This window comes from Balaenoptera borealis, assembly GCF_965194805.1.
Source record: "Balaenoptera borealis genome assembly, contig: HAP1_SCAFFOLD_81, whole genome shotgun sequence".
Taxonomy (NCBI): domain Eukaryota; kingdom Metazoa; phylum Chordata; class Mammalia; order Artiodactyla; family Balaenopteridae; genus Balaenoptera; species Balaenoptera borealis.
In genome coordinates, this window is record NW_028123982.1 from 1,591,112 (window position 1) to 1,614,303 (window position 23,192).

At 46.3% G+C, this 23,192-nt stretch overlaps 1 long non-coding RNA gene across 4 annotated transcripts in view; it reads left to right on the top strand.

Annotated features, from left to right (window-relative positions):
* The window catches only part of LOC309621247, a 492,961-nt gene that overhangs the window by 328,108 nt on the left and 141,661 nt on the right, over positions 1–23,192 (top strand). The gene's annotated exons all lie outside the window — the stretch shown is intronic.

A 23,192-nucleotide genomic window follows, 5' to 3' on the forward strand; every position in this document is an offset into this window, starting at 1 on the left:
CGTCATGGGGTATCGTGATGAGAGTGGTCATAGAACATTGTGATGAAAGGGATCATGGAGCAATGTGATTACAGGGGCCATGGAGCATTTTGAATGCATAGGCCATGGAGCAGTGTGATGACAGGGGTCATGGAGCATTGTGATGAATGTGGTCATAGTTCATTGTGATGATAAGTGTCCAGGAACATTGTGATGACATGGATCATGGAGCATTGTGATGACAAGGGCCATGGCGAATTGTGGTGACAGGTGTCATGGGGCATTGTGATGACAGTGGTCATCGAGAATTATGAGGAAAGGTAACATGGAGCACTGTGATAACAGGGGCCATGGAGCATTGTGATGACAAAGGCCATGGAGCATTTTGATGACAAGTGTCATGGAGCATTGTGATGAGACGGGCATGGAGCATTATGATGCCAAGAGTTCTGGAGCATTGCGTTGACAAGGGCATGGAGCATTGTGATGACAAGGGCCATGGCCAATTCTGATGACAGGTGTCATCGGGCATTGTGATGACAGAGGTTATCTAGCATTGTGATGAAAGGTACAATGGATCAATGTGATAACAGGGGCCATGGAGCATTGTGATGATAAAGGCCATGGAGCATTTTAATGAAAAGTGTCATGGAGAATTGTGATGAGACGGGCATGGAGCATTATGATGACAAGAGTTCTGGAGCATTGCGTTGACAAGGGAATGGAGCATTGTGATTACAGGGACCATGGAGGACAGTGATGACATCTGTCATGGAACATTGTGCTGACAGGGGCCATGGAGCATTGTGATGACAGGTATAATGTGGCATTGTAATGACAGTGGTCATAGAGCATTGTGATGAAATGGATCATGGAGCAATGTGATTACAGGGACCATGTAGCATTGCGAATGCATAGGCTATGGAGCATTGTGATGACAGGAGTCAAGGAGCATTGTGATGTAAGTGGTCATGGATCATTGTGATGACAAGTGTCCGGGACCATTGTGATGACACGGGTCATGGAGCATTGTGATGGCAAGGGCCATGGCGAATTGTTATGACATGTGTCTTGGGGCATTGTGATGACAGTGGTCATCTAGAATTGTGATAAAAGGTATCATGGAGCACTGTGATGACAGGGGCCATGGAGTATTGTAATGACAAGGCAATGGAACATTGTGATGACAAGTATCATGGAGCTTTGTGATGACACGAGCATTCATCATTATGATGACAAGAGTTCTGGAGCATTGTGATGACAAGGGCATGGAGCATTGTGATTACAGGGTCATGGAACATTGTGATGACAACTGTCATGGAACATTGTGATGACAGGGTTCATGGAGCATTGTGATGACAAGTGCGATGGCGAATTGTGATGACAGGTGTCATGGGGCATTGTGTTGAAAGGGGCATGGAGCATTGTGACGACAATGGTCATGGAGCATTGTGATGACTGGTATCATGGAGCATTGTTCTGAAAAAGGTCATGGGGCAGTGTAATGACAAGTATCATGGAGGATGTGATGAAAGGAGTCATGGAGCATTGTGATTAAATGGATCATGAGGCATTTTGATGACAAGAGTCATGGAACATTGTGATGACAGGGCTAATGGAGCATTGTGATGACAAGGGCTATGGAGCATTGTGATGACAGGTGTCATGCAGCATTGTGATGAAAGGGGTCATGGATCACTACGATGACATGTGTAATGGAGCATTGTGATGATATGGACATGGAGCATTGTGATAACAGGGGCCAGGGAGCATTGAGATGACAAGAGCAGGGAACATTCTGATGACAGCAGTCTTGTATCATTGTGATGATACCTGTCATGGAACATTGTGCTGACAGGGGCTATAGAGCATTGTGATGACAGGTGTCATGTGGCATTGTGATGACAGTGGTCATAGAGCATTGTGATGAAAAGGATCATGGAGCAATGTGATTACAGGGGCCATGGAGCATTGTGAATACATAGGCCATGGAGCATTGTGATGACAGGGGTCAAGGAGCATTGTGATGAAAGTGGACATGGAGCACTGTGATGACACGGGCATGCAGCATTATGATGACAAGAGTTCTGGAGCATTGTGATGAAAAGGGTATGGAGCATTGTGATTACAGGGGACCAGGAGCATTGTGATTACATGGGCAGTGAATATTGTGATGACAGGGGTCATGGAGCACTGTGATGACTAGTGTCATGGAACATTGTGATGAGAGGGATCATGGAGCACTGTGATGAGAGGGGCCTTGGAGCATTATGATGATAGGCGTCATGGGGCATTGTGATGACAGCGGTCTTGGAGCATTGTGATGAAAGGGATCATGGAGCAATGTGATTACAGGGGCCATGGAGCATTGTGAATGCATAGGCCATGGAGCAATGAAATGACAGGGGTCAAGGAGCATTGTGATGTAAGTTGTCATGGAGCATTGTGATGACAAGTGTCCATGAACATTGTGATGACATGGTTCATGGAGCTTTGTGATGACAAGTGCCATGGCGAATTGTGATGACAGGTGTCATGGGGCATTGTGATGACAGTGGTCATGTAGAGTTGTAATGAAAGGTATCATGGAGGACTCTGACGACAGGGGCCGTGGAGCACTGTGATGACAGTGGTCATCTAGAATTGTGATGAAATATACCAGGGAGCATTGTGATGACAGGGGTCATGGATCACCGCAATTATAGGGGCCAGGGAGCATTGTGAATACAAAGATCATGGAGCATTGAGATGACAGGGGTCATGGATCATTGTGATGACAAGGGTCCTGGAACCTTGTGATGACACGGTTCATGGAGCATTGTGATGACAAGGTTCTTCAAGCATTGTGATGACACGGGCATGGAGCATTATGATGACAAGAGTTCTGGAGCATTGTGATGAAAAGGGTATGGAGCACTGTGATTACAGGAGACCAGGAGCATTGTGATTACATGGGCAGTGAATATTGTGATGACAGGGGTTCATGGAGCACTGTGATGACAAGTGTCATGGAACATTGTGATGACAGGGTTCATGGAGCATTGTGATGAGAGGGGCCTTGGAGCATTATGATGATACGCGTCATGGGGCCTTGTGATGACAGCGGTCTTGGAGCATTGTGATGAAAGGGATCATGGAGCAATGTGATTACAGGGGCCATGGAGCATTTTGAATGCATAGGCCATGGAGCAGTGTGATGACAGGGGTCATGGAGCATTGTGATGAATGTGGTCATAGTTCATTGTGATGATAAGTGTCCAGGAACATTGTGATGACATGGATCATGGAGCATTGTGATGACAAGGGCCATGGCGAATTGTGATGACAGGTGTCATGGGGCATTGTGATGACAGTGGTCATCTAGAATTGTGATGAAAGGTAACATGGAGCACTGTGATAACAGGGGCCATGGAGCATTGTGATGACAAAGGCCATGGAGCATTTTGATGACAAGTGTCATGTAGCATTGTGATGAGACGGGCATGGAGCATTATGATGCCCAGAGTTCTGGAGCATTGTGGTGACAAGGGCATGGAGCATTGTGATGACAAGGGCCATGGCCAATTCTGATGACAGGTGTCATCGGGCATTGTGATGACAGAGGTTATCTAGCATTGTGATGAAAGGTACAATGGATCAATGTGATAACAGGGGCCATGGAGCATTGTGATGATAAAGACCATGGAGCATTTTAATGAAAAGTGTCATGGAGAATTGTGATGAGACGGGCATGGAGCATTATGATGACAAGAGTTCTGGAGCATTGCGTTGACAAGGGAATGGAGCATTGTGATTACAGGGACCATGGAGGATAGTGGTGACATCTGTCATGGAACATTGTGATGACAGTGGTCATGGAGCATTGTAATGACAGGGGCCATGGAGCATTGTGATGACAGGGGTCATGGAGCATTGTGTTGAAAGGGGCATGGAGTATTGTGACGACAATGGTCATGGAGCATTGTGATGACTGGTATCATGGAGCATTGTTCTGAAAGAGGTCATGGGGCAGTGTAATGACAAGTATCATGGAGGATGTGATGAAAGGAGTCATGGAGCATTGTGATTAAATGGATCATGAGGCATTTTGATGACAAGAGTCATGGAACATTGTGATGACAGCGCTAATGGAGCATTGTGATGACAAGGGCTATGGAGCATTGTGATGAATGGGGTCATGGGGCATGGTGATGACAGTGGTCATGGAGCATTGTGATGACAAAGACCACGGAGCATTGTGATGACAGGTGTCATGCAGCATTGTGATGTAAGGGGTCATGGATCACTACGATGACATGGGTAATGGAGCATTGTGATGATACGGGCATGGAGCATTGTGATGACAGGGGTCATGCAGCATTGTGATGACAGGGGCCATGCAGCATTTTGATGACATGGGCATGGAGCATAGTGATGACAAGAGTTCTGGAGCATTTTGATGACAAGGGCATGGATCATTTTGATGACAGGGGCCATGAAGCATTGAGATGACAAGGGAATGGAGCATTGTGATGAAAGCGGTCCTGGAGAATTGTGAGGAAACGGGTCATGGATTATTGTGATGGAAGGGTTCCTGGAGCATTCTGATGACAAGTGCCATGGAGCATTTTAATGAAAGGGGTACTGGAGCATTGTACAGAAATGGTTCATGGATCATCGTGATTACACGGATCATGGAATATTGTGATGACAAGGGTTTCGGAGCATTGCGACGACAGGGGTCATGGAGCATTGTAATAGCAGGGGTGATGGGGCATTGTGATGACAGGGGCATGGAGCATTGTGATGACAGAAGTCATAGAATATTGTGATGACAAGGGCCATGGAGCATTGTCATGAAAGGTCTTATCTGGCATTGTGATGAGAGTGGTCATGGAGCATTGTGATAAAAGTTGTCCTGAAGCACTGTTATTACAGGGGCCATGTAGAATTTTGATGACAAAGGCCATGGAGCATTGTGATGACAGGCATCATGGAGCAATTTGATGAAAGTGGTCATGGAGCATTGTGATGAAATGCGCCATGGAACATTGTGAAGACAAGTGTCCTGGAGCATTGTGATGACAAGGGCCATGGCCAATTCTGATGACAGGTGTCATGGAGCATTGTGATGACAGTGGTCATCTATCATTATGATGAAAGGTATCACGGAGCACTGTGATGACAGGGGCCATGGAGCATTGTGATGACACGGGCATGGAGCATTATGATGAGAAGTGATCTGGAGCATTGCGATGACAAGGGTATGGAGCATTGTGATTACAGGGACCATGGAGCATTGTGAATGCATAGGCCATGGAGCAATGAAATGACAGGGGTCAAGGAGCATTGTGATGTAAGTTGTCATGGAGCATTGTCATGACTATTGTCCATGAACATTGTGATGACATGGTTCATGGAGCATTGTGATGACAAGTGCCATGGCGAATTGTGATGACAGGTGTCATGCGGCATTGTGATGACAGTGGTCATGTAGAATTGTAATGAACGGTATCATGGAGGATTCTGACGACAGGGGCCGTGGAGCACTGTGATGACAGTGGTCATCTAGAATTGTGATGAAATATACCAGGGAGCATTGTGATGACAGGGGTCATGGATCACCGCAATTATAGGGGCCAGGGAGCATTGTGAATACAAAGATCATGGAGCATTGAGATGACAGGGGTCATGGATCATTGTGATGACAAGGGTCCTGGAACCTTGTGATGACACGGTTCATGGAGCATTGTGATGACAAGGTTCTTCAAGCATTGTGATGACACGGGCATGGAGCATTATGATGACAAGAGTTCTGGAGCATTGTGATGAAAAGGGTATGGAGCACTGTGATTACAGGGGACCAGGAGCATTGTGATTACATGGGCAGTGAATATTGTGATGACAGGTGTTCATGGAGCACTGTGATGACAAGTGTCATGGAACATTGTGCTGACAGGGTTCATGGAGCACTGTGATGAGAGGGGCCTTGGAGCATTATGATGATAGGCGTCATGGGGTATTGTGATGAGAGTGGTCATAGAACATTGTGATGAAAGGGATCATGGAGCAATGTGATTACAGGGGCCATGGAGCATTTTGAATGCATAGTCCATGGAGCAGTGTGATGACAGGGGTCATGGAGCATTGTGATGAATGTGGTCATAGTTCATTGTGATGATAAGTGTCCAGGAACATTGTGATGACATGGATCATGGAGCATTGTGATGACAAGGGCCATGGCGAATTGTGGTGACAGGTGTCATGGGGCATTGTGATGACAGTGGTCATCGAGAATTATGAGGAAAGGTAACATGGAGCACTGTGATAACAGGGGCCATGGAGCATTGTGATGACAAAGGCCATGGAGCATTTTGATGACAAGTGTCATGGAGCATTGTGATGAGACGGGCATGGAGCATTATGATGCCAAGAGTTCTGGAGCATTGCGTTGACAAGGGCATGGAGCATTGTGATGACAAGGGCCATGGCCAATTCTGATGACAGGTGTCATCGGGCATTGTGATGACAGAGGTTATCTAGCATTGTGATGAAAGGTACAATGGATCAATGTGATAACAGGGGCCATGGAGCATTGTGATGATAAAGGCCATGGAGCATTTTAATGAAAAGTGTCATGGAGAATTGTGATGAGACGGGCATGGAGCATTATGATGACAAGAGTTCTGGAGCATTGCGTTGACAAGGGAATGGAGCATTGTGATTACAGGGACCATGGAGGACAGTGATGACATCTGTCATGGAACATTGTGCTGACAGGGGCCATGGAGCATTGTGATGACAGGTATAATGTGGCATTGTAATGACAGTGGTCATAGAGCATTGTGATGAAATGGATCATGGAGCAATGTGATTACAGGGACCATGTAGCATTGCGAATGCATAGGCTATGGAGCATTGTGATGACAGGAGTCAAGGAGCATTGTGATGTAAGTGGTCATGGATCATTGTGATGACAAGTGTCCGGGACCATTGTGATGACACGGGTCATGGAGCATTGTGATGGCAAGGGCCATGGCGAATTGTTATGACATGTGTCTTGGGGCATTGTGATGACAGTGGTCATCTAGAATTGTGATAAAAGGTATCATGGAGCACTGTGATGACAGGGGCCATGGAGTATTGTAATGACAAGGCAATGGAACATTGTGATGACAAGTATCATGGAGCTTTGTGATGACACGAGCATTCATCATTATGATGACAAGAGTTCTGGAGCATTGTGATGACAAGGGCATGGAGCATTGTGATTACAGGGTCATGGAACATTGTGATGACAACTGTCATGGAACATTGTGATGACAGGGTTCATGGAGCATTGTGATGACAAGTGCGATGGCGAATTGTGATGACAGGTGTCATGGGGCATTTTGTTGAAAGGGGCATGGAGCATTGTGACGACAATGGTCATGGAGCATTGTGATGACTGGTATCATGGAGCATTGTTCTGAAAAAGGTCATGGGGCAGTGTAATGACAAGTATCATGGAGGATGTGATGAAAGGAGTCATGGAGCATTGTGATTAAATGGATCATGAGGCATTTTGATGACAAGAGTCATGGAACATTGTGATGACAGGGCTAATGGAGCATTGTGATGACAAGGGCTATGGAGCATTGTGATGACAGGTGTCATGCAGCATTGTGATGAAAGGGGTCATGGATCACTACGATGACATGTGTAATGGAGCATTGTGATGATATGGACATGGAGCATTGTGATAACAGGGGCCAGGGAGCATTGAGATGACAAGAGCAGGGAACATTCTGATGACAGCAGTCTTGTATCATTGTGATGATACCTGTCATGGAACATTGTGCTGACAGGGGCTATAGAGCATTGTGATGACAGGTGTCATGTGGCATTGTGATGACAGTGGTCATAGAGCATTGTGATGAAAAGGATCATGGAGCAATGTGATTACAGGGGCCATGGAGCATTGTGAATACATAGGCCATGGAGCATTGTGATGACAGGGGTCAAGGAGCATTGTGATGAAAGTGGACATGGAGCACTGTGATGACACGGGCATGCAGCATTATGATGACAAGAGTTCTGGAGCATTGTGATGAAAAGGGTATGGAGCATTGTGATTACAGGGGACCAGGAGCATTGTGATTACATGGGCAGTGAATATTGTGATGACAGGGGTCATGGAGCACTGTGATGACTAGTGTCATGGAACATTGTGATGAGAGGGATCATGGAGCACTGTGATGAGAGGGGCCTTGGAGCATTATGATGATAGGCGTCATGGGGCATTGTGATGACAGCGGTCTTGGAGCATTGTGATGAAAGGGATCATGGAGCAATGTGATTACAGGGGCCATGGAGCATTGTGAATGCATAGGCCATGGAGCAATGAAATGACAGGGGTCAAGGAGCATTGTGATGTAAGTTGTCATGGAGCATTGTGATGACAAGTGTCCATGAACATTGTGATGACATGGTTCATGGAGCTTTGTGATGACAAGTGCCATGGCGAATTGTGATGACAGGTGTCATGGGGCATTGTGATGACAGTGGTCATGTAGAATTGTAATGAAAGGTATCATGGAGGACTCTGACGACAGGGGCCGTGGAGCACTGTGATGACAGTGGTCATCTAGAATTGTGATGAAATATACCAGGGAGCATTGTGATGACAGGGGTCATGGATCACCGCAATTATAGGGGCCAGGGAGCATTGTGAATACAAAGATCATGGAGCATTGAGATGACAGGGGTCATGGATCATTGTGATGACAAGGGTCCTGGAACCTTGTGATGACACGGTTCATGGAGCATTGTGATGACAAGGTTCTTCAAGCATTGTGATGACACGGGCATGGAGCATTATGATGACAAGAGTTCTGGAGCATTGTGATGAAAAGGGTATGGAGCACTGTGATTACAGGAGACCAGGAGCATTGTGATTACATGGGCAGTGAATATTGTGATGACAGGGGTTCATGGAGCACTGTGATGACAAGTGTCATGGAACATTGTGATGACAGGGTTCATGGAGCATTGTGATGAGAGGGGCCTTGGAGCATTATGATGATACGCGTCATGGGGCCTTGTGATGACAGCGGTCTTGGAGCATTGTGATGAAAGGGATCATGGAGCAATGTGATTACAGGGGCCATGGAGCATTTTGAATGCATAGGCCATGGAGCAGTGTGATGACAGGGGTCATGGAGCATTGTGATGAATGTGGTCATAGTTCATTGTGATGATAAGTGTCCAGGAACATTGTGATGAAATGGATCATGGAGCATTGTGATGACAAGGGCCATGGCGAATTGTGATGACAGGTGTCATGGGGCATTGTGATGACAGTGGTCATCTAGAATTGTGATGAAAGGTAACATGGAGCACTGTGATAACAGGGGCCATGGAGCATTGTGATGACAAAGGCCATGGAGCATTTTGATGACAAGTGTCATGTAGCATTGTGATGAGACGGGCATGGAGCATTATGATGCCCAGAGTTCTGGAGCATTGTGGTGACAAGGGCATGGAGCATTGTGATGACAAGGGCCATGGCCAATTCTGATGACAGGTGTCATCGGGCATTGTGATGACAGAGGTTATCTAGCATTGTGATGAAAGGTACAATGGATCAATGTGATAACAGGGGCCATGGAGCATTGTGATGATAAAGACCATGGAGCATTTTAATGAAAAGTGTCATGGAGAATTGTGATGAGACGGGCATGGAGCATTATGATGACAAGAGTTCTGGAGCATTGCGTTGACAAGGGAATGGAGCATTGTGATTACAGGGACCATGGAGGATAGTGGTGACATCTGTCATGGAACATTGTGATGACAGTGGTCATGGAGCATTGTAATGACAGGGGCCATGGAGCATTGTGATGACAGGGGTCATGGGGCATTGTGATGACAGTGGTCATGGAGCATTGTGATGAAAGGGGTCATGGAGCACTGTGATCACAGGGGCCATGTATAATTGTGATGACAAAGACCATGGAGCATTGTGATGACAGTTGTCATGGAGCATTGTGTTGAAAGGGGCATGGAGCATTGTGACGACAATGGTCATGGAGCATTGTGATGACTGGTATCATGGAGCATTGTTCTGAAAAAGGTCATGGGGCAGTGTAATGACAAGTATCATGGAGGATGTGATGAAAGGAGTCATGGAGCATTGTGATTAAATGGATCATGAGGCATTTTGATGACAAGAGTCATGGAACATTGTGATGACAGGGCTAATGGAGCATTGTGATGACAAGGGCTATGGAGCATTGTGATGACAGGTGTCATGCAGCATTGTGATGAAAGGGGTCATGGATCACTACGATGACATGGGTAATGGAGCATTGTGATGATATGGGCATGGAGCATTGTGATAACAGGGGCCAGGGAGCATTGAGATGACAAGAGCAGGGAACATTCTGATGACAGCAGTCATGTATCATTGTGATGATACCTGTCATGGAACATTGTGCTGACAGGGGCTATAGAGCATTGTGATGACAGGTGTCATGTGGCATTGTGATGACAGTGGTCATAGAGCATTGTGATGAAAAGGATCATGGAGCAATGTGATTACAGGTGTCATGTGGCATTGTGATGACAGTGGTCATAGAGCATTGTGATGACAGGGGTCAAGGAGCATTGTGATGAAAGTGGTCATGGAGCACTGTGATGAAACGGGCATGGAGCATTATGATGACAAGAGTTCTGGAGCATTGTGATGACAAGGTTATGGAGCATTGTGATTACAGGGGAACAAGAGCATTGTGATTACATGGGCAGTGAATATTGTGATGACAGGGGTCATGGAGCACTGTGATGACTAGTGTCATGGAACATTGTGATGACAGGGATCATGGAGTATTGTGATGAGAGGGGCCTTGGAGCATTATGATGATAGGCGTCATGGGGCATTGTGATGACAGCGGTCTTGGAGCATTGTGATGAAAGGGATCATGGAGCAATGTGATTACCGGAGCCATGGAGCATTGTGAATGCATAGGCCATGGAGCAATGAAATGACAGGGGTCAAGGAGCATTGTGATGTAAGTTGTCATGGAGCATTGTGATGACAAGTGTCCATGAACATTGTGATGACATGGTTCATGGAGCATTGTGATGACAAGTGCCATGGCGAATTGTGATGACAGGTGTCATGGGGCATTGTGATGACAGTGGTCATGTAGAATTGTAATGAAAGGTATCATGGAGGACTCTGACGACAGGGGCCGTGGAGCACTGTGATGACAGTGGTCATCTAGAATTGTGATGAAATATACCAGGGAGCATTGTGATGACAGGGGTCATGGATCACCACAATTATAGGGGCCATGGAGCATTGTGAATACAAAGATCATGGAGCATTGAGATGACAGGGGTCATGGATCATTGTGATGACAAGGGTCCTGGAACCTTGTGATGACACGGTTCATGGAGCATTGTGATGACAAGGTTCTTCAAGCATTGTGATGACACGGGCATGGAGCATTATGATGACAAGAGTTCTGGAGCATTGTGATGAAAAGGGTATGGAGCACTGTGATTACAGGGGACCAGGAGCGTTGTGATTACATGGGCAGTGAATATTGTGATGACAGGGGTTCATGGAGCACTGTGATGACAAGTGTCATGGAACATTGTGATGACAGGGTTCATGGAGCATTGTGATGAGAGGGGCCTTGGAGCATTATGATGATAGGCGTCATGGGGTATTGTGATGAGAGTGGTCATGGAGCATTGTGATGAAAGGGGTCATGGAGCACTGTGATCACAGGGGCCATGTATAATTGTGATGACAAAGGCCATGGAGCATTGTGATGACAGTTGTCATGGAGCATTGTGTTGAAAGGGGCATGGAGCATTGTGACGACAATGGTCATGGAGCATTGTGATGACTGGTATCATGGAGCATTGTTCTGAAAGAGGTCATGGGGCAGTGTAATGACAAGTATCATGGAGGATGTGATGAAAGGAGTCATGGAGCATTGTGATTAAATGGATCATGAGGCATTTTGATGACAAGAGTCATGGAACATTGTGATGACAGCGCTAATGGAGCATTGTGATGACAAGGGCTATGGAGCATTGTGATGAATGGGGTCATGGGGCATGGTGATGACAGTGGTCATGGAGCATTGTGATGACAAAGACCACGGAGCATTGTGATGACAGGTGTCATGCAGCATTGTGATGTAAGGGGTCATGGATCACTACGATGACATGGGTAATGGAGCATTGTGATGATACGGGCATGGAGCATTGTGATGACAGGGGTCATGCAGCATTGTGATGACAGGGGCCATGCAGCATTTTGATGACATGGGCATGGAGCATAGTGATGACAAGAGTTCTGGAGCATTTTGATGACAAGGGCATGGATCATTTTGATGACAGGGGCCATGAAGCATTGAGATGACAAGGGAATGGAGCATTGTGATGAAAGCGGTCCTGGAGAATTGTGAGGAAACGGGTCATGGATTATTGTGATGGAAGGGTTCCTGGAGCATTCTGATGACAAGTGCCATGGAGCATTTTAATGAAAGGGGTACTGGAGCATTGTACAGAAATGGTTCATGGATCATCGTGATTACACGGATCATGGAATATTGTGATGACAAGGGTTTCGGAGCATTGCGACGACAGGGGTCATGGAGCATTGTAATAGCAGGGGTGATGGGGCATTGTGATGACAGGGGCATGGAGCATTGTGATGACAGAAGTCATAGAATATTGTGATGACAAGGGCCATGGAGCATTGTCATGAAAGGTCTTATCTGGCATTGTGATGAGAGTGGTCATGGAGCATTGTGATAAAAGTTGTCCTGAAGCACTGTTATTACAGGGGCCATGTAGAATTTTGATGACAAAGGCCATGGAGCATTGTGATGACAGGCATCATGGAGCAATTTGATGAAAGTGGTCATGGAGCATTGTGATGAAATGCGCCATGGAACATTGTGAAGACAAGTGTCCTGGAGCATTGTGATGACAAGGGCCATGGCCAATTCTGATGACAGGTGTCATGGAGCATTGTGATGACAGTGGTCATCTATCATTAGGATGAAAGGTATCACGGAGCACTGTGATGACAGGGGCCATGGAGCATTGTGATGACACGGGCATGGAGCATTATGATGAGAAGTGATCTGGAGCATTGCGATGACAAGGGTATGGAGCATTGTGATTACAGGGACCATGGAGCATTGTGAATGCATAGGCCATGGAGCAATGAAATGACAGGGGTCAAGGAGCATTGTGATGTAAGTTGTCATGGAGCATTGTCATGACTATTGTCCATGAACATTGTGATGACATGGTTCATGGAGCATTGTGATGACAAGTGCCATGGCGAATTGTGATGACAGGTGTCATGCGGCATTGTGATGACAGTGGTCATGTAGAATTGTAATGAATGGTATCATGGAGGACTCTGACGACAGGGGCCGTGGAGCACTGTGATGACAGTGGTCATCTAGAATTGTGATGAAATATACCAGGGAGCATTGTGATGACAGGGGTCATGGATCACCTCAATTATAGGGGCCAGGGAGCATTGTGAATACAAAGATCATGGAGCATTGAGATGACAGGGGTCATGGATCATTGTGATGACAAGGGTCCTGGAACCTTGTGATGACACGGTTCATGGAGCATTGTGATGACAAGGTTCTTCAAGCATTGTGATGACACGGGCATGGAGCATTATGATGACAAGAGTTCTGGAGCATTGTGATGAAAAGGGTATGGAGCACTGTGATTACAGGGGACCAGGAGCATTGTGATTACATGGGCAGTGAATATTGTGATGACAGGTGTTCATGGAGCACTGTGATGACAAGTGTCATGGAACATTGTGATGACAGGGTTCATGGAGCACTGTGATGAGAGGGGCCTTGGAGCATTATGATGATAGGCGTCATGGGGTATTGTGATGAGAGTGGTCATAGAACATTGTGATGAAAGGGATCATGGAGCAATGTGATTACAGGGGCCATGGAGCATTTTGAATGCATAGTCCATGGAGCAGTGTGATGACAGGGGTCATGGAGCATTGTGATGAATGTGGTCATAGTTCATTGTGATGATAAGTGTCCAGGAACATTGTGATGACATGGATCATGGAGCATTGTGATGACAAGGGCCATGGCGAATTGTGATGACAGGTGTCATGGGGCATTGTGATGACAGTGGTCATCGAGAATTATGAGGAAAGGTAACATGGAGCACTGTGATAACAGGGGCCATGGAGCATTGTGATGACAAAGGCCATGGAGCATTTTGATGACAAGTGTCATGGAGCATTGTGATGAGACGGGCATGGAGCATTATGATGCCAAGAGTTCTGGAGCATTGCGTTGACAAGGGCATGGAGCATTGTGATGACAAGGGCCATGGCCAATTCTGATGACAGGTGTCATCGGGCATTGTGATGACAGAGGTTATCTAGCATTGTGATGAAAGGTACAATGGATCAATGTGATAACAGGGGCCATGGAGCATTGTGATGATAAAGGCCATGGAGCATTTTAATGAAAAGTGTCATGGAGAATTGTGATGAGACGGGCATGGAGCATTATGATGACAAGAGTTCTGGAGCATTGCGTTGACAAGGGAATGGAGCATTGTGATTACAGGGACCATGGAGGACAGTGATGACATCTGTCATGGAACATTGTGCTGACAGGGGCCATGGAGCATTGTGATGACAGGTATAATGTGGCATTGTAATGACAGTGGTCATAGAGCATTGTGATGAAATGGATCATGGAGCAATGTGATTACAGGGACCATGTAGCATTGCGAATGCATAGGCTATGGAGCATTGTGATGACAGGAGTCAAGGAGCATTGTGATGTAAGTGGTCATGGATCATTGTGATGACAAGTGTCCGGGACCATTGTGATGACACGGGTCATGGAGCATTGTGATGGCAAGGGCCATGGCGAATTGTTATGACATGTGTCTTGGGGCATTGTGATGACAGTGGTCATCTAGAATTGTGATAAAAGGTATCATGGAGCACTGTGATGACAGGGGCCATGGAGTATTGTAATGACAAGGCAATGGAACATTGTGATGACAAGTATCATGGAGCTTTGTGATGACACGAGCATTCATCATTATGATGACAAGAGTTCTGGAGCATTGTGATGACAAGGGCATGGAGCATTGTGATTACAGGGTCATGGAACATTGTGATGACAACTGTCATGGAACATTGTGATGACAGGGTTCATGGAGCATTGTGATGACAAGTGCGATGGCGAATTGTGATGACAGGTGTCATGGGGCATTTTGTTGAAAGGGGCATGGAGCATTGTGACGACAATGGTCATGGAGCATTGTGATGACTGGTATCATGGAGCATTGTTCTGAAAAAGGTCATGGGGCAGTGTAATGACAAGTATCATGGAGGATGTGATGAAAGGAGTCATGGAGCATTGTGATTAAATGGATCATGAGGCATTTTGATGACAAGAGTCATGGAACATTGTGATGACAGGGCTAATGGAGCATTGTGATGACAAGGGCTATGGAGCATTGTGATGACAGGTGTCATGCAGCATTGTGATGAAAGGGGTCATGGATCACTACGATGACATGTGTAATGGAGCATTGTGATGATATGGACATGGAGCATTGTGATAACAGGGGCCAGGGAGCATTGAGATGACAAGAGCAGGGAACATTCTGATGACAGCAGTCTTGTATCATTGTGATGATACCTGTCATGGAACATTGTGCTGACAGGGGCTATAGAGCATTGTGATGACAGGTGTCATGTGGCATTGTGATGACAGTGGTCATAGAGCATTGTGATGAAAAGGATCATGGAGCAATGTGATTACAGGGGCCATGGAGCATTGTGAATACATAGGCCATGGAGCATTGTGATGACAGGGGTCAAGGAGCATTGTGATGAAAGTGGACATGGAGCACTGTGATGACACGGGCATGCAGCATTATGATGACAAGAGTTCTGGAGCATTGTGATGAAAAGGGTATGGAGCATTGTGATTACAGGGGACCAGGAGCATTGTGATTACATGGGCAGTGAATATTGTGATGACAGGGGTCATGGAGCACTGTGATGACTAGTGTCATGGAACATTGTGATGAGAGGGATCATGGAGCACTGTGATGAGAGGGGCCTTGGAGCATTATGATGATAGGCGTCATGGGGCATTGTGATGACAGCGGTCTTGGAGCATTGTGATGAAAGGGATCATGGAGCAATGTGATTACAGGGGCCATGGAGCATTGTGAATGCATAGGCCATGGAGCAATGAAATGACAGGGGTCAAGGAGCATTGTGATGTAAGTTGTCATGGAGCATTGTGATGACAAGTGTCCATGAACATTGTGATGACATGGTTCATGGAGCTTTGTGATGACAAGTGCCATGGCGAATTGTGATGACAGGTGTCATGGGGCATTGTGATGACAGTGGTCATGTAGAATTGTAATGAAAGGTATCATGGAGGACTCTGACGACAGGGGCCGTGGAGCACTGTGATGACAGTGGTCATCTAGAATTGTGATGAAATATACCAGGGAGCATTGTGATGACAGGGGTCATGGATCACCGCAATTATAGGGGCCAGGGAGCATTGTGAATACAAAGATCATGGAGCATTGAGATGACAGGGGTCATGGATCATTGTGATGACAAGGGTCCTGGAACCTTGTGATGACACGGTTCATGGAGCATTGTGATGACAAGGTTCTTCAAGCATTGTGATGACACGGGCATGGAGCATTATGATGACAAGAGTTCTGGAGCATTGTGATGAAAAGGGTATGGAGCACTGTGATTACAGGAGACCAGGAGCATTGTGATTACATGGGCAGTGAATATTGTGATGACAGGGGTTCATGGAGCACTGTGATGACAAGTGTCATGGAACATTGTGATGACAGGGTTCATGGAGCATTGTGATGAGAGGGGCCTTGGAGCATTATGATGATACGCGTCATGGGGCCTTGTGATGACAGCGGTCTTGGAGCATTGTGATGAAAGGGATCATGGAGCAATGTGATTACAGGGGCCATGGAGCATTTTGAATGCATAGGCCATGGAGCAGTGTGATGACAGGGGTCATGGAGCATTGTGATGAATGTGGTCATAGTTCATTGTGATGATAAGTGTCCAGGAACATTGTGATGACATGGATCATGGAGCATTGTGATGACAAGGGCCATGGCGAATTGTGATGACAGGTGTCATGGGGCATTGTGATGACAGTGGTCATCGAGAATTATGAGGAAAGGTAACATGGAGCACTGTGATAACAGGGGCCATGGAGCATTGTGATGACAAAGGCCATGGAGCATTTTGATGACAAGTGTCATGGAGCATTGTGATGAGACGGGCATGGAGCATTATGATGCCAAGAGTTCTGGAGCATTGCGTTGACAAGGGCATGGAGCATTGTGATGACAAGGGCCATGGCCAATTCTGATGACAGGTGTCATCGGGCATTGTGATGACAGAGGTTATCTAGCATTGTGATGAAAGGTACCATGGATCACTGTGATAACAGGGGCCATGGAGCATTGTGATGATAAAGGCCATGGAGCATTTTAATGAAAAGTGTCATGGAGAATTGTGATGAGACGGGCATGGAGCATTATGATGACAAGAGTTCTGGAGCATTGCGTTGACAAGGGAATGGAGCATTGTGATTACAGGGACCATGGAGGAGAGTGATGACATCTGTCATGGAACATTGTGCTGACAGGGGCCATGGAGCATTGTGATGACAGGTATAATGTGGCATTGTAATGACAGGGGTCATAGAGCATTGTGATGAAATGGATCATGGAGCAATGTGATTACAGGGACCATGTAGCATTGCGAATGCATAGGCTATGGAGCATTGTGATGACAGGAGTCAAGGAGCATTGTCATGACAGGGGTCATGGATCATTGTGATGACAAGTGTCCTGGACCATTGTGATGACACGGGTCATGGAGCATTGTGATGGCAAGGGCCATGGCGAATTGTGATGACATGTGTCTTGGGGCATTGTGATGACAGTGGTCATCTAGAATTGTGATAAAAGGTATCATGGAGCACTGTGATGACAGGGGCCATGGAGTATTGTAATGACAAGGCCATGGAACATTGTGATGACAAGTATCATGGAGCTTTGTGATGACACGAGCATTCATCATTATGATGACAAGAGTTCTGGAGCATCGTGATGACAAGGGCATGGAGCATTGTGATTACAGGGTCATGGAGCATTGTGATGACAACTGTCATGGAACATTGTGATGACAGGGTTCATGGAGCATTGTGATTAAAGGGGCCATGGAGCATTTTGATGACAAGGGCAGGCGAAAATTTTGATTACATTGGTAATGGAGCATTGTGATGACATGGGCAGGGAACATTGTGAAGACAGGTGTAATGGAACATTGTGATTACAGGGGACATGGAGCATTTTGATGACATGGGCAGGCAACATTGTGATGACAGGTGTCATGGAGCATTGTGATGACAATTGTCATGGAACGTTGTGCTGACAGGGATCATGGAGCATTGTGATGAGACGGTCATTGGAGCATTGTGATGACAGGCGTACTGGAGCCTTCTGAGGAAAGGTGTCATGAGTCATTGTGATTACAGCGATCATGGAACATTGTGATGACAGTGGTCATGGAGCATTGTAATGACAGGGGCCATGGAGCATTGTGATGACAGGGGTCATGGGGCATTGTGATGACAGTGGTCATGGAGCATTGTGATGAAAGGGGTCATGGAGCACTGTGATCACAGGGGCCATGTATAATTGTGATGACAAAGGCCATGGAGCATTGTGATGACAGTTGTCATGGAGCATTGTGTTGAAAGGGGCATGGAGCATTGTGATGACAATGGTCATGGAGCATTGTGATGACTGGTATCATGGAGCATTGTTCTGAAAGAGGTCATGGGGCAGTGTAATGACAAGTATCATGGAGGATGTGATGAAAGGAGTCATGGAGCATTGTGATTAAATGGATCATGAGGCATTTTGATGACAAGAGTCATGGAACATTGTGATGACAGCGCTAATGGAGCATTGTGATGACAAGGGCTATGGAGCATTGTGATGAATGGGGTCATGGGGCATGGTGATGACAGTGGTCATGGAGCATTGTGATGACAAAGACCACGGAGCATTGTGATGACAGGTGTCATGCAGCATTGTGATGTAAGGGGTCATGGATCACTACGATGACATGGGTAATGGAGCATTGTGATGATACGGGCATGGAGCATTGTGATGACAGGGGTCATGCAGCATTGTGATGACAGGGGCCATGCAGCATTTTGATGACATGGGCATGGAGCATAGTGATGACAAGAGTTCTGGAGCATTTTGATGACAAGGGCATGGATCATTTTGATGACAGGGGCCATGAAGCATTGAGATGACAAGGGAATGGAGCATTGTGATGAAAGCGGTCCTGGAGAATTGTGAGGAAACGGGTCATGGATTATTGTGATGGAAGGGTTCCTGGAGCATTCTGATGACAAGTGCCATGGAGCATTTTAATGAAAGGGGTACTGGAGCATTGTACAGAAATGGTTCATGGATCATCGTGATTACACGGATCATGGAATATTGTGATGACAAGGGTTTCGGAGCATTGCGACGACAGGGGTCATGGAGCATTGTAATAGCAGGGGTGATGGGGCATTGTGATGACAGGGGCATGGAGCATTGTGATGACAGAAGTCATAGAATATTGTGATGACAAGGGCCATGGAGCATTGTCATGAAAGGTCTTATCTGGCATTGTGATGAGAGTGGTCATGGAGCATTGTGATAAAAGTTGTCCTGAAGCACTGTTATTACAGGGGCCATGTAGAATTTTGATGACAAAGGCCATGGAGCATTGTGATGACAGGCATCATGGAGCAATTTGATGAAAGTGGTCATGGAGCATTGTGATGAAATGCGCCATGGAACATTGTGAAGACAAGTGTCCTGGAGCATTGTGATGACAAGGGCCATGGCCAATTCTGATGACAGGTGTCATGGAGCATTGTGATGACAGTGGTCATCTATCATTAGGATGAAAGGTATCACGGAGCACTGTGATGACAGGGGCCATGGAGCATTGTGATGACACGGGCATGGAGCATTATGATGAGAAGTGATCTGGAGCATTGCGATGACAAGGGTATGGAGCATTGTGATTACAGGGACCATGGAGCATTGTGAATGCATAGGCCATGGAGCAATGAAATGACAGGGGTCAAGGAGCATTGTGATGTAAGTTGTCATGGAGCATTGTCAAGACTATTGTCCATGAACATTGTGATGACATGGTTCATGGAGCATTGTGATGACAAGTGCCATGGCGAATTGTGATGACAGGTGTCATGCGGCATTGTGATGACAGTGGTCATGTAGAATTGTAATGAAAGGTATCATGGAGGACTCTGACGACAGGGGCCGTGGAGCACTGTGATGACAGTGGTCATCTAGAATTGTGATGAAATATACCAGGGAGCATTGTGATGACAGGGGTCATGGATCACCGCAATTATAGGGGCCAGGGAGCATTGTGAATACAAAGATCATGGAGCATTGAGATGACAGGGGTCATGGATCATTGTGATGACAAGGGTCCTGGAACCTTGTGATGACACGGTTCATGGAGCATTGTGATGACAAGGTTCTTCAAGCATTGTGATGACACGGGCATGGAGCATTATGATGACAAGAGTTCTGGAGCATTGTGATGAAAAGGGTATGGAGCACTGTGATTACAGGGGACCAGGAGCATTGTGATTACATGGGCAGTGAATATTGTGATGACAGGTGTTCATGGAGCACTGTGATGACAAGTGTCATGGAACATTGTGATGACAGGGTTCATGGAGCATTGTGATGAGAGGGGCCTTGGAGCATTATGATGATAGGCGTCATGGGGTATCGTGATGAGAGTGGTCATAGAACATTGTGATGAAAGGGATCATGGAGCAATGTGATTACAGGGGCCATGGAGCATTTTGAATGCATAGGCCATGGAGCAGTGTGATGACAGGGGTCATGGAGCATTGTGATGAATGTGGTCATAGTTCATTGTGATGATAAGTGTCCAGGAACATTGTGATGACATGGATCATGGAGCATTGTGATGACAAGGGCCATGGCGAATTGTGATGACAGGTGTCATGGGGCATTGTGATGACAGTGGTCATCGAGAATTATGAGGAAAGGTAACATGGAGCACTGTGATAACAGGGGCCATGGAGCATTGTGATGACAAAGGCCATGGAGCATTTTGATGACAAGTGTCATGGAGCATTGTGATGAGACGGGCATGGAGCATTATGATGCCAAGAGTTCTGGAGCATTGCGTTGACAAGGGCATGGAGCATTGTGATGACAAGGGCCATGGCCAATTCTGATGACAGGTGTCATCGGGCATTGTGATGACAGAGGTTATCTAGCATTGTGATGAAAGGTACCATGGATCACTGTGATAACAGGGGCCATGGAGCATTGTGATGATAAAGGCCATGGAGCATTTTAATGAAAAGTGTCATGGAGAATTGTGATGAGACGGGCATGGAGCATTATGATGACAAGAGTTCTGGAGCATTGCGTTGACAAGGGAATGGAGCATTGTGATTACAGGGACCATGGAGGAGAGTGATGACATCTGTCATGGAACATTGTGCTGACAGGGGCCATGGAGCATTGTGATGACAGGTATAATGTGGCATTGTAATGACAGGGGTCATAGAGCATTGTGATGAAATGGATCATGGAGCAATGTGATTACAGGGACCATGTAGCATTGCGAATGCATAGGCTATGGAGCATTGTGATGACAGGAGTCAAGGAGCATTGTCATGACAGGGGTCATGGATCATTGTGATGACAAGTGTCCTGGACCATTGTGATGACACGGGTCATGGAGCATTGTGATGGCAAGGGCCATGGCGAATTGTGATGACATGTGTCTTGGGGCATTGTGATGACAGTGGTCATCTAGAATTGTGATAAAAGGTATCATGGAGCACTGTGATGACAGGGGCCATGGAGTATTGTAATGACAAGGCCATGGAACATTGTGATGACAAGTATCATGGAGCTTTGTGATGACACGAGCATTCATCATTATGATGACAAGAGTTCTGGAGCATCGTGATGACAAGGGCATGGAGCATTGTGATTACAGGGTCATGGAGCATTGTGATGACAACTGTCATGGAACATTGTGATGACAGGGTTCATGGAGCATTGTGATTAAAGGGGCCATGGAGCATTTTGATGACAAGGGCAGGCGAAAATTTTGATTACATTGGTAATGGAGCATTGTGATGACATGGGCAGGGAACATTGTGAAGACAGGTGTAATGGAACATTGTGATTACAGGGGACATGGAGCATTTTGATGACATGGGCAGGCAACATTGTGATGACAGGTGTCATGGAGCATTGTGATGACAATTGTCATGGAACGTTGTGCTGACAGGGATCATGGAGCATTGTGATGAGACGGTCATTGGAGCATTGTGATGACAGGCGTACTGGAGCCTTCTGAGGAAAGGTGTCATGAGTCATTGTGATTACAGCGATCATGGAACATTGTGATGACAGTGGTCATGGAGCATTGTAATGACAGGGGCCATGGAGCATTGTGATGACAGGGGTCATGGGGCATTGTGATGACAGTGGTCATGGAGCATTGTGATGAAAGGGGTCATGGAGCACTGTGATCACAGGGGCCATGTATAATTGTGATGACAAAGGCCATGGAGCATTGTGATGACAGTTGTCATGGAGCATTGTGTTGAAAGGGGCATGGAGCATTGTGACGACAATGGTCATGGAGCATTGTGATGACTGGTATCATGGAGCATTGTTCTGAAAGAGGTCATGGGGCAGTGTAATGACAAGTATCATGGAGGATGTGATGAAAGGAGTCATGGAGCATTGTGATTAAATGGATCATGAGGCATTTTGATGACAAGAGTCATGGAACATTGTGATGACAGCGCTAATGGAGCATTGTGATGACAAGGGCTATGGAGCATTGTGATGAATGGGGTCATGGGGCATGGTGATGACAGTGGTCATGGAGCATTGTGATGACAAAGACCACGGAGCATTGTGATGACAGGTGTCATGCAGCATTGTGATGTAAGGGGTCATGGATCACTACGATGACATGGGTAATGGAGCATTGTGATGATACGGGCATGGAGCATTGT